Source organism: Mustela erminea, chromosome 3 (assembly GCF_009829155.1).
Source record: "Mustela erminea isolate mMusErm1 chromosome 3, mMusErm1.Pri, whole genome shotgun sequence".
In the NCBI taxonomy this organism is placed as follows: domain Eukaryota; kingdom Metazoa; phylum Chordata; class Mammalia; order Carnivora; family Mustelidae; genus Mustela; species Mustela erminea.
Genome location: NC_045616.1, coordinates 76955441 through 76967996, shown reverse-complemented (window position 1 = coordinate 76967996; position 12556 = coordinate 76955441). Strand labels below are relative to the sequence as shown.

At 38.3% G+C, this 12556-nt stretch overlaps 1 long non-coding RNA gene across 1 annotated transcript in view; it reads left to right on the top strand.

Moving 5' to 3' along the window:
* LOC116586343 overlaps positions 1–12556 on the top strand; it is a 205727-nt gene that overhangs the window by 189172 nt on the left and 3999 nt on the right. The gene's annotated exons all lie outside the window — the stretch shown is intronic.

Here is a 12556-nt window from a genome sequence, read left to right as displayed (position 1 = left end):
TGGGGAGTCTGCTTCTCCCTCTGCCCCTTCCCATTGCTCCTGCTCTCATTCTTTCTTTCTCAAAAATAAATAAATAAAATATTTTTTAAAAATACAATTAAAAAATAAAGGCTTACAGAGAGAAGTCAAGAAACTTGCCTAAATTCTCACTAGGTTTCATAGAGCTCAGTGATCTGACTTTAGAACCTGCATTCTTTACCATATTATCAGATTGGAAAGAAAAGTCCCAGCATGATATTTGTCACTCAGATTTGTCCTCACTCTTGACCCATAGACACACAACTTGGTCCCAGGTAGAGAAGGCACTGTGAGTAAAACCTAAAATAGTTGTTTTCACTGAAAACTCACAAGACAGCAGTAATTTGATACTCACAAAATGGGGGTGGGTGGGCCTTCTTCCTCCTTCTGCACGCAGTATACCATATGCTTTATAAAAGTGGCTTCCCAAAGCACGAGTGCTGTGAAGTGTGTAAACCTGGTGATTCACAGACCTGTACCCCTGGGGATAAAAATATATGTTTATAAAAAATAAAAAATTAATTTAAAAAAAAAGTGGCTTCCACCACTGAACCTTCAAGCTCCAAGCTGACAACTCTAGAGGGTTTCAGGCCAAGAGTGGGATGTTGCTTCTGATGGGACCAAGGAGCCCATGTTATGTGGGCTGGTGCAAGACTTTCCACCCCTAGAGAAAGAAGAGCACGGCCACCTTAGAGCGACTAAAGCAACTGGAAGAAACTAGGAGAATACCAGTGAGAGATTCCCCCAAGACTCCATAATCAGGTGGGAGGGAATAATATCCATGGAAATTGAAGGTTCTACAATAACAAGTAAGCACAAGAGCCCAGAACACCCACATCACTGTTCATCGCACTCCATTTTCACCCACCTCCCATCCAAGGCTGGGGAAGTCCAAGAAAGCACAAAGTATGAATTTAGTCCCCTGATGGTATCCTTTGTACCCGAGCCATCTGAAAAATAGTTTTCAAAACTTTCTTACTCCCCTGTTGATGTTTTTGATTTTCACGATTTTACTCTGAGTGGGTTCACAGTGCATTATCAGTGGTATGTCACACTGTGATTATCAAGACCTGAGTTTATCTCTTTAATACAGTATATAATTGGCCAAAAGAGTAAATTGACATTGTAATTATATTCAAAGTTAATACATAGGTTTAGGAAGTAATCCAAAGGAAACATATCAACACAATAGCAGCCACATAGGTGCCAGGATAGAACTGAACAGACATTGTTACCCAAACCTCATCATTGTTTTTTTGTTTGTTTTGTTCTATACTTCTGACATTTTTAGGGGCTGGCATGAGAAATCTTTATTATTTCTTTTTCACAGCTAGGACTATTGCCACTGATTTGTAATAGAAGAAAATATGAGTATGTTTTGAAGGATTTTATATTTAAGGCCAAAAAGCAGGCAAATTGTGACAGGGGTTATCAAGGAGAATGGTTACAGTTGCACACACACACACACACACGGGTGCTTGGTTGTGTCTCTTGGAAGAGGGAGAGGCAACTTTCTTTGCTCAATTTCAGCAATTATCAGAGTGACAAGCTGGCCATGGCTGGAAGCTGAAACACAAGAATCAAAAAGGAGAGAGTCTTCTGAGTTTCCAGGAATCCTGCCAAGGTCAGGAGGCCTCCCACAGGTACAGCAGTCAGGACCTGGGATTCACCCTGGAAACACAGAGCTCACCCATGTGTTTCCCTTGAATGAGGATTAGGCAATGAAGACCCTGGCCTTTTTTTCCCTAATGGAGGCATGAACTCTGAGTTCCTCATGGCTTCATATAGATATTCTCAGTGTATCCTCCTGGAGTGCCTCAGTAAGGGAAGCTTCTGCCTATCATGGCTTTGCTTACAATACCCATATGTTTAGTAAGAATACTTCATTTGGGTAGAGCACTGTGCATTCTCCAAAAACATTTCAAACCTATATCCTTATCCTCACAATACCCGCGAGGTAGAGTTAGGGTGATATTAGCCTTGCTTTACAGGTTAGGACAGACTCAGGGAAAGGCCTGGTTTCTGTCCAGCAACTGGTGAGTGGCAGAGCCAGCCCTGCTGACTTCAGGTAACTTCTGCCACACCCCCATGCTGTTCCTCGAGCTGTGGCCACGCTTCTAAAACAAAATGAACCCTCAAACTGCTGGGAAGATGCATCTTTCAGTTTTTCTTATCATAGGGGACCCTGGGGCAGCCTGGCCTCTTTAAAGTGTGCGGTGAAGTGAACAGAGATGAACTTAATTGTATTTGCATCCTTCATCTTAAGGTTCTGTTTACCACTGACTGTGCAGTGACGAACACATTGTTAGCTTCCCTGGCAATCAGTTTCTCTATCGTTAAAACCACAGAGGTAATATTTGCCACCCACTGACATAGCTAGAATTAAAGAATTAATACCCCCTAAACTACTGTGAAAAAGATGATTTCAAAAAGAAGTTCTGGGGGCACCTGGGTGGCTCAGTGGGTTAAAGCCTCTGCCTTCAGCTCAAGTCATGATCTCAGGGTCCTGGAATCGAGCCCCACATCGGGCTTTCTGCTCAGCAGGGGGCCTGCTTCCTCCTTTCTCTCTCTGCCTGCCTCTCTGCCTACTTGTGATCTCTGCCTGTCAAATAAATAAAATCTTTCCAAAAAAAAAAAAAAGAATAAATTGTTAAAAAAAAAAAAAAAGAAGTAGTTCTGGAAATAGAAACGTGTGATGTATACTGAATACACTAAAATGTTATTTTTGAACTGAAATGACGATTTCACCGCTGATTCTTACCACACTGAACTCTTCATTGTTCAAGATGATGATGATGATGATGAAGATGATGATGATGATGATGATTTCTTTTCCCCTCAACGTGCCTAGGTAATAAATGGAGTTTCCCGTGTTACAGATTCTGCCATTTCCCAGCTGGCCGTTGCTGCCTACAATGCCATTATCTTGTACTCTACACCTGAGACTTCATGCCAGTTGGTTTATACAAGCTGAGGATGTAAACTTTGCCTACTTTGCTGTCCATAGGAAAAAGAGCCTAAGATGATGAAGCAGGCTTTGCCTCAACCCTGAAGGTGCCACTTTGCTCCACAACCCAGCAACGACACAGCAGTGTGGCCGGCCCCAGTGCCTGGTGCCCCACAGTGACAGTCCTCATTAGTCAGGTTGACTTGCCTCCCACTCAGGGGAACTAGAGGATGTGTAATCTCTCCAAAGAGAGCCTGAGGTATAGCAACCAGACAGCTGAAGTCTTCTTAATTAATGACTCTACTTCAACAGGCCACAGTTACAAGGGATGAAACTATTAAGGCAGGGACACATCTCTGGCTTGCACATTGGATATTGTGTGCTTATTCCTCTGAAGCCATTTTTCCATAAGAAGGGCTGACCTTCACACTGGATTGGATTGTCTGAGAAAGAACCTGCACCAACAGAATGTTTTCCACAAAGGTGCTATTGTCTGTCAGTGTCGACCTTGAAATGACACAAAAGCATTTTTCTCCAAGAACCTGAAATTCGCAAATTAGGATTTTCATGATTGATAATATACGTTATTAACTATTTCACAGGAAGTATTTTTTTTTCTAAATTAGGTAGTGTCACTTAGCTTTCCTATCTTTCTCTTGTTTTCAGAAAGACAATGAATTAATATACTGCTAAAAGTCCTCTAAGGAATAAAAACTTATCTTTTAAAGACCTAAGTGCTTCACTTAGTCCTAATAAATAGGGTTCACCTCCAAGAGAACAAACAGAAACAAGTCAATGAAACAGTTCATTTCTCAAAAGCTTCTATTTATTTATTTTCTTAAAGATAGGGAATCCGAACTCAAAGTACTCAAAAATATTCATTCTTCCTTTAGAAAACAACCCACAATAACTTCCCGAGGGCCAGGAGATTGGAATATAACCAAAGATTGAGAATCTGCCTACTTTATTGACCTAAAATTCTTTCATGTTGACCAGAAACTTTCCCCTATGGACAGTGGGTATGTTTTACCATCAGACTGGTTCTGTGGCTACAGTGCTAGAGAAATACCATAAATGCACCTAATACCATCTCTGAAAAGCTTGTAATGCTTCCCTGAAAAAAAGTCACTGGAACCCACAGAGAAATTAAGGCTGTCTCTGTGTAACTGCAATAAATTATACATATTTTTTAAATAAGTTACTTTGGTCGTTTGGATACTAAACTAAGAGAGCAAAAGATCGAGAACCAGAGTCTACACCTTTTTTGTAAGAATTTGGAGTAGTGTGGTGTGACGGGCAATATCTGTATAAAAAAAATCACAGACTTTTAAGTTTTCAGTAGATGTTGATACAGCTCCATTTTTTTTTTAAGATTTTATTTTATTTAAGAGAGAGAGAGAGAGAATGCACCAGCGGGGCAGAGAGAGATAGAGAATCCCAAGCAGACTCCTTGCTGAGGCATGTAGAGCTGGACCTGTGGCTTGATCTCAAGACCCTGAGATCATGACCTGAGCCAGAGCTGAAGCTAAGAGAAGATTAACAAACTGAGCCACCCAGCTGCCCCCCACCAAACTTCTTTTTGAAGATTGATAAACTCAAATATTTTTTAAAAAATGTTTCTTTTGACTATTAATTCTTTGAAATCTTTAAATATTATTTTTATTATTATGATTTGTTATTATGACTCCCAGTTTCTCTGTTTTTGTTCTTCTCTCCATTAAAATAAGATAGCTTCAGGAAACCATGACCTGTCACTCTTTGCACCATGAACGCTAAAGAGAAAAGCCACTTAGGATCTGGGAAGCCTTAATAATAATTTTAAATTGCTGTGCAGTACATTTCAGTGTAATGTCTACGTCACTAAAGCAAACCAGCTGTTACATACCTGTTACATACCAGATAGAAAGTGCATTCTCACTTGTAATTCATAGGTGAGCCCATAAAATGTACCAATAAAACTGCAGTTCTAAATGCATCAATATATTGACAGTGTTACTAAGTTCAAGGTGACATTCTTTTACTGTATTTAAGAACTCAGAAGAACATTATTTTATAACTTCCTTTCCTAGATTATTATAACATCTTGGATGTTTAGTTACTCTTGGCACTTCAGCTAATATTGACCGAAGAAGCTAGTGTGGCTATATTTAAACTCTTTATCTTCAGAAGAGTTTCATCACACTCCACAGAATATTTTAGGTATTTTTAAATGACTGAGATCTGTTCTTCTCAGAGCACAATTCAAATTTTTTTTTTCTGTCAAATTATTTTCCAGTTTTATCCAACTGAATTGAGGGAAATCACTTTTATTTGAAATGACTACTCTGTATTTCTCTTTTGGCCTTGCCTCTTTGAAGCCAGGATGAAATCATGTCAGTGTTTAATAGAACCATAAGCCTCCAAGTTGAAATGACAAGTAATCGATTATGACTCAGAGTCTGTATAAGATTGGTGATTAGAGAAACCATATCCTGCCCAAATAAGTTTATTTCATTCTCATTTACCAGATGGTACCTGTGTCATTAATGTTTTTTACCACCATTGTTAGAGTGATCTTAATGAGCAGATAAAGAAAATAAATAATGTGTAAAAGGGGTCGAATAAACTTTTGTAGCTTGAATTCATTTTTCTGCTGCTCTGTTTAGTGAGGCACAACAATAAGGTGACAATATTGGAAAATCCTAACCTTTCATAGAAGAAAGAATGGAAACCAAAGGTGTAGTGACATGGAAGTGGGTCATGCTGGATGTGTCTTAGCTACATTCTTATGGGATCCCAAAGGATATTTTATAGGGTAAACATATACTTCATCTTCCAAATCCAGATGCTTTTGACTTGGATAAGGCATGGCCAAGTAAACGGCCTTGTGCGATCACCCTCCACACACACACACACACCATATCTTTGGCAGTGCGCTACTGTTCAGTAATTAAGAAACAAATTGGGGGGCGCCTGGGTGGCTCAGTAGGTTAAGCCGCTGCCTTCGGCTCAGGTCATGATCCCAGGGTCCTGGGATTGAGTCCCGCGTCGGGCTCTCTGCTCGGCGGGGAGCCTGCTTCCTCCTCTCTCTCTCTCTCTCTGCCTGCCTCTCTGCCTACTTGTGGTCTCTCTCTGTCAAATAAATAAATAAAATCTTTAATAAAAAAAAAAAAAGAAACAAATTGGACTGTTTCATCAATAGTTCACACAACATGTTCCAAACAATATAGTGAACACCGAAGGGCCCTCTTCAGTTAAGTTGGAACTACATAATTATATTTCAGGAGAAGTGTAAGAGTTATTCAATTCAGGTTTCCTGATTTTTTTTTTTTTTTTGGCTGAATTATTTATGTGTCAATTGTGAATATATAACCTTTTTCCTGATGATGCCTTTAAGGTAAATCCACTAAAGCTTGCCTTTATATAATGGTGTCAAAATGTAAAGTTTAATTAAAAACCTTGCTCCAGTATATTCTGTGTGAACCACTGACATGCTTAGTTGGGAAGGTTCTCCACAGGAGGCGGCAGAGGGAATGGGAGGTCTTACAGCTCCTCCAGCTCTGCTCTTCAGTATCAGCAAACACCAGCGTGCTCTCGTCCAAATCTAGAATGTCTTCTGCAAACCACAGTGGAAGTGGACTAAAATTTATTTCAAAGCATTTCAATTCTATCATCATAAAGATAGAAATATGTAAAAGCCAACCCTATGCTCCTCTTTATTATCTGGAGATGGACTATCTGCCTTGCAAGGTTAAACTAGCTATCTGGCTATCCACTTGATTCCAGGGCCATAAATTTTTCTTTTTAAAAGGAAGAATTTCTGGGGCACCTGGGTTGGGCCCCAGTGGGTTGGGCCGCTGCCTTCGGCTCGGGTCATGATCCCGGGGTCCTGGGATCGAGCCCCGCATAGGGCTCTCTGCTCAGCAGGGAGCCTGCTTCCTCCTCTCTCTGCCTACCTTTCTGCCTGCTTGTCATCTCTCTCTCTGACAAATAAATAAATAAATAATCTTTAAAAAAAAAAAAAAAAAAGGAAGAATTTCTTACTGAATAAACACATAAAAATGGTAGCTAAGGGCTCTGGAACTAGGATGTCAGAGTGGTGTTAAATTCCTTGTTTCCTTAAAGATTGTCCCAACAGACTCAAGATCTTTTAAAAGTAAATTTAGGTGATCAAGGACAATTACTACATATGTTTACAAACTATGTTCCAAAGGATATTCCTTATGATCTTAAAGTTAATTCAAAGAACAGTGTACCAGGGCAAGTAAGTTTGGGGGAAAATTTTAAATACTTTCATTTCTTTTTTATTTTTTTAATATTTTATTTATTTATTTGAGAGAGAAAGTACAACAGAGTGCCTGCATGCAAGAGCAGGGGGAGGGTAAGAAGGAGAAACAGACTCCCCACTAAGCAGAGAGCATAGTGCAGTAATCTGTCACAGGATCCTGGGACCATGACCTGAGCTGCAGGCAAATTTTAACAGACTGAGTCACCCAGGTGCTCCTGGAAAAATTTTTATATGCTATTACTCTTTTGGAGATTGACAATGTTGATATAGCATATTAGTTCCAGAGAAGTCTTGACTTTAAAAAAATCTATTTAATTTATTTAACCTAGTATTTCCCAAAACAATTTGCCAGCCAAGATTTTTTTCAGGGAATATTTTATGATACCAAAAGAACTATGTGATAGCGAAGAAGTGGCATTCCCTAGAACAAAACTGGGGAATTTGGGGACACCTGGGTGGTTCAGTTGTTAAGCATCTGCCTGTGGGTCATGATCCCAGGGTTCTAAGATCCAGCCCTGCATTGGGCTCCCGGCTGGGCGGAAAGCCTGCTTCTCCTTCTCCCACTCCCCTGCTTCTGTTCCCTCTCTTGCTGTGTCTATCTCTGTCAAATAAATAAATTATTTTTTTTAATTGGGTAATTTTTTTGAATATAGTTGAGAAGGGACTGTAACAAAAAAAAAATCAACAGAGGACTTGAAATGTGGGAAACATTATGTGACTTGCCTTCACCTTTGTCAGTCATAAGAAAATAAATTGCTCTCACATTTGGGTATTATCCTTGAAATCAGATAACCAGAGAAATAATATGCACAGGGAAATATTAATAAAGATAATACTAAAATATGGGAGAAAACTTATATTTTCATTTTTCCTCTGTTATTTTCTCTGAGTGTTAAGAAATAGCTTTTGTAGGGTACCTGGGTGGCTCAGTCATTGCTTATTGTCTGCCTTCAGCTCAGGTCATGATCCTTGGATCCTGGGATCAACCCCCATATTGGGCTTCCTGCTTGGCAGTAGGCCTACTTCTTCCTCTTCCACTCGCCCTGCTTGTGTTCCCTCTCTCTCTGTGTCTCTCTCTGTCAAATAAATAAAATCTTTAAAAAAAAAAAAAGAAAAAGTAAAAGAACTGCCTTTTGTAGATCAAAAATGGTCAAATATTTTTAATATCATATTGTTCAACATAATTAATTCTAATATAATTTTTTTTATTGTATGGCAGATAAAAATAAGCACCATGTTATTATTCATGATTATTCAGCAAGCATTTGGCCCAGTTGTGTCAAGCTTGGTATATCTCATTAAAATCCTAAGTGGTGCCTGCTTTATCATATATTTTTATAATTTGTTTATTTTTGTTTTCATTTTAGCCACAAATGTTTCTTTTCTTTTCTTTTTTTTTTTAAAGATTTTATTTATTTATTTGACAGAGAGAAATTACAAGTACACTGAGAGGCAGGCAGAGAGAGAGAAAGAAGGAAGCAGGCTCCCTGCTGAGCAGAGAGCCCAATGCGGGACTCGATCCCAGGACCCTGAGATCATGACCTGAGCCGAAGGCAGCGGCTTAACCCACTGAGCCACCCAGGTGCCCTAGCCACAAATGTTTCTTATTTGGAGGACTGATTTTTGTCCTAAGTTTTGTTTTGTTTTGTTTATTTTATTTTATTTTATTTTATTTTATGTTATATCATGTCATGTCATGTCATACCATGTTAGAGCATGAGATCAGGGGAGGGGCAGAGGGAGAAGCAGACTCCCCACTAAGCAGGGAGCCAGATGTGGGGCTTGATCCCAAGACCCTAGGTTGATGACCTAAGCCGAAGGCAGACTCTCAACAAACTGAGCCACCCAGGTGCTCCATAAGTTTTATATTTTAAACAGAAAGTGTAACTTGTATGTTTTCTTTGGTGTTAAATAATTTTCATATATGAAGACTTTGAAAATATATTAATTCACATATTTATGTTCAGGTCATCTTGGTTTTCATTGTTTTTAGGAATGCATGTGTTTTTGAATTACTGTATTAAAGTAAAAAAGATTACTGTTGACTAAATTGCTTTAACTTGAGCAGTTGTAAGGCGTGTGTGTGGTGTGTGTGTGTGTGTGTGTGTGTGTGTGTGTAGTGCTAGGGAAGGGAAAGCCTGAGAGGAACATATCAGATTCCACAAAATTCACAAGTTATTCTGTTTCTTTAATAGTCTGGGCAGGAAAGTGAAATTTGAAGAAAATGTAACTGCTGCAACTCAAAGTATATTATTTAGATAAAACCAAGAAGCCTGGTGCTTTTCTTGGGCCTCTTTCATCACTTGCCCTTCCCTGTGACTAATCTGTATTGAGAACATCCTTTGAAGTTTAATCCTTAGTTTCTCTGCAGCAAAATTGTCAGGCATACCCGCAGGATAATGAGTAGAAACATGGAGATAGGTCATCAGAGAATACATGAGTTCAAGTCCATGTGTGGCAGGGAGAACTTGCTGCAGCTTCACCATATATGTTGCTTCACCTCTAATGACTGTTCCACTAACAATATGCTAAAAGGAATGGACAGATTACCCCTACTGACCCACAAAGTTCAGATATTTCAGAATTAGTAATGTCTATCAGTAAACTTACAGAAGGACAGTGGGACTAGAATATGGTCACTGCAACTAAAATTTGCATTTGAACTAACAGTCCAATTAAGTGAGGCATGATCTCTTATTCCTAGTCTACTAAACTTTCCAAATTCCCCTTAATCTCAAATTTCTTCATGAATTATGTGTGAGATGACTTTAATCTCCTTATGTTGATCAAGGAAGAATCCATGAGGGAAAGAAGTCCCATATTATGGTAAAGCCCTTAGCTTATAAAGACTGTGGTAGGTCTTCCTTTGTCTGTGTCAGAACTTAGTCCTTCACTTTGCTTTAGCTCTTTTGAACCCTTAACAGCCACCAAAACCAGTAACACTTAAATATCTTAGAAGGCAGGTTTTGGTGAAACACATACTTTTGCCCACATCATCCAAAATATACTTTATAGAAATGAAGCCGACTTTTGTAATCAGAATTTGAAAATAGGTAAGTCCCCTTTAACTTTCACCTGACAATGAATAGGGCTCATATTCAAATGTCTACAGGAACAAAGAGGTGGAGGAGGCAGGTGAGGACCATAGGCCTCCACCACTTGCCTCCAGTCAACTCCAGCTATTTGTTGATACGCAGAAATGCAAATCCTGTATTTCCTAATCTTGAAGTTTTTCAAAAGATGTTGGAAAACTTGGTTTTTATAGCTCCCAATGATTATGTGGTAACTCCTTGAAAATGTTTTGAAACCCTCTATACTCCAAACGAAGTTCTCCTCTCTATCATTTTCCAGTCTGGGCTCTTAAGTTTTCCTTAGTCTTTATATAGATTGTATCTTCTCTTTTCATTTGTACTAGTTCTTGGCTCAAATCATATCCTCAGAAGCATAATTCTAGAATGGAATTCTATATTCGTATTAGAAGTATTGATCTTCATCCTCAAATACGAATTCCCAGGAAAACAGTTTGCTAATGAGATTTTTTTCTTGAGGTTGACTTTTATATTCAGAAGTGTATGTGGTTTTAAAAACACTGAAATCGTATGTATTTAAACTTCTGTTTCTTTGCATTTTTAAGTTTAGCTTTAAAAATTGATTCTAGGGGTGCCTGGATGGCTCAGCGGGTTAAGCCTCTGCCTTCATCTCGGTCATGATCTCAGGGTCCTGGGATCGAAACCCACATCAGGCGCTCTGCTCAGCAGGGAGCCTGCTTCCCCCACACCTCTCTGCCTGCCTCTCTACTTGTGATCTCTCTCTCTCTGTCAAGTAACTAAAAAATTTTTAAAAATTGATTCTATTTTTATGCTTCAATAAAATATTTTAAAGAGACATTAATAAATGATCAATTTAAAAATTAAATTCCCTTGTCTTTTATGTTACAATTATAATATATATGATTCCTTTTAAAATATTATATTGCAGTTGTCTGATGTATCATCAAGAATTCCCAAGTATGTAAACATTTTTATAAATTGAACAAATCCACTGCGTGGCTCAGTGGATTAAAGCCTCTGCCTTCGGTTCAGGTCATGATCCCAGTGTCATGCAATCAAGCCCTGCAACAGGCTCTCTGCTTGGCGAGGAGCCTGCTTCCCAGTCTCTCTTTGCCTGCCTCTCTGCCTACTTGTTATCTCTCTCTGTCAAATTAGTAAAAAAAATAAAATAAAAATAAATTGAACACAGTAAACTTACAGGTTTGAGATACTTAAGTTCTCATATGTTATGCTAGTAAATATAAATGTCCTAAGATTTCATCTTAAAATTCTAAATCCATATGTTACTAAAATTTCACTTTTTAATTTGGATTATAACACTAACATATTTGTAGTACTAACATATAGTTCTTATGTTAGGCCTACTATGTAGAGATTCTTTAACAAAAAATATTAATTCCATTCTTATTATCTTAAGTACCTATGGGGCTAATAGTAAATGTTATAATTAAGAGATATTTCACAACTAAAGAAACTATTATGTCATCTAAACAATGTTTGTAAGCTAAGCTAGCTAAACTATTATTTACAACATACAGCTATACATATAGAACAAGATACTGCACTACTACTGGAGATGTTGAGGGAACTTTTCAAATCCTATAAATTACTCAGATCATCACTCAGAGCCCATATAGTCTATATCCCTATATTTGAGTCATTATCACTGCTGTGCTGGAGCTAGCCTATGCCGGCTCATGAGAACTGATGGTTAAAATTTCAGGAATTAGGAATTGTCCAAGCCAACCAGTTATTAAACACAGCCATTATTCAAATTAAATTACATAAACTCGCTTCTAAATTATATTAAAAACAAAAGCAATGAATACTCAGAATGCATCACTAATTATTTTACTATATTACTTAAAAATATTATCTATTTCTTGAAGTTACTTACATCTACTCTCTCTGTGTGGTGGAAATACTTTCTAATGAGGTGCTACTGCACATCTCCTAACTCCACATTCAGTGACATCACACTGGTAGCTTGAAATCAGCCAAGGTGAAAATACCTATAGCACAGAAACTGGCAGCCACAACACATCAAGGCTCTCCCAACCTCCCAAAATGCTGGTTGTTAACCAGTTCTCAGTAACTGCTAGTTAAGTCATTATCTAATTCTCTGTCTTCCCTGGCTCTCCCAGACAGCTGTATCCCATGTTATGATTTTACATTTCCTTAACACTTGAAATATTTAAACATCTTCCATGTCATTCTAAGGTCCTTTGAAATTCACATAATCCTGAATGTTTAACATTCTTTCTGTTTATAGGA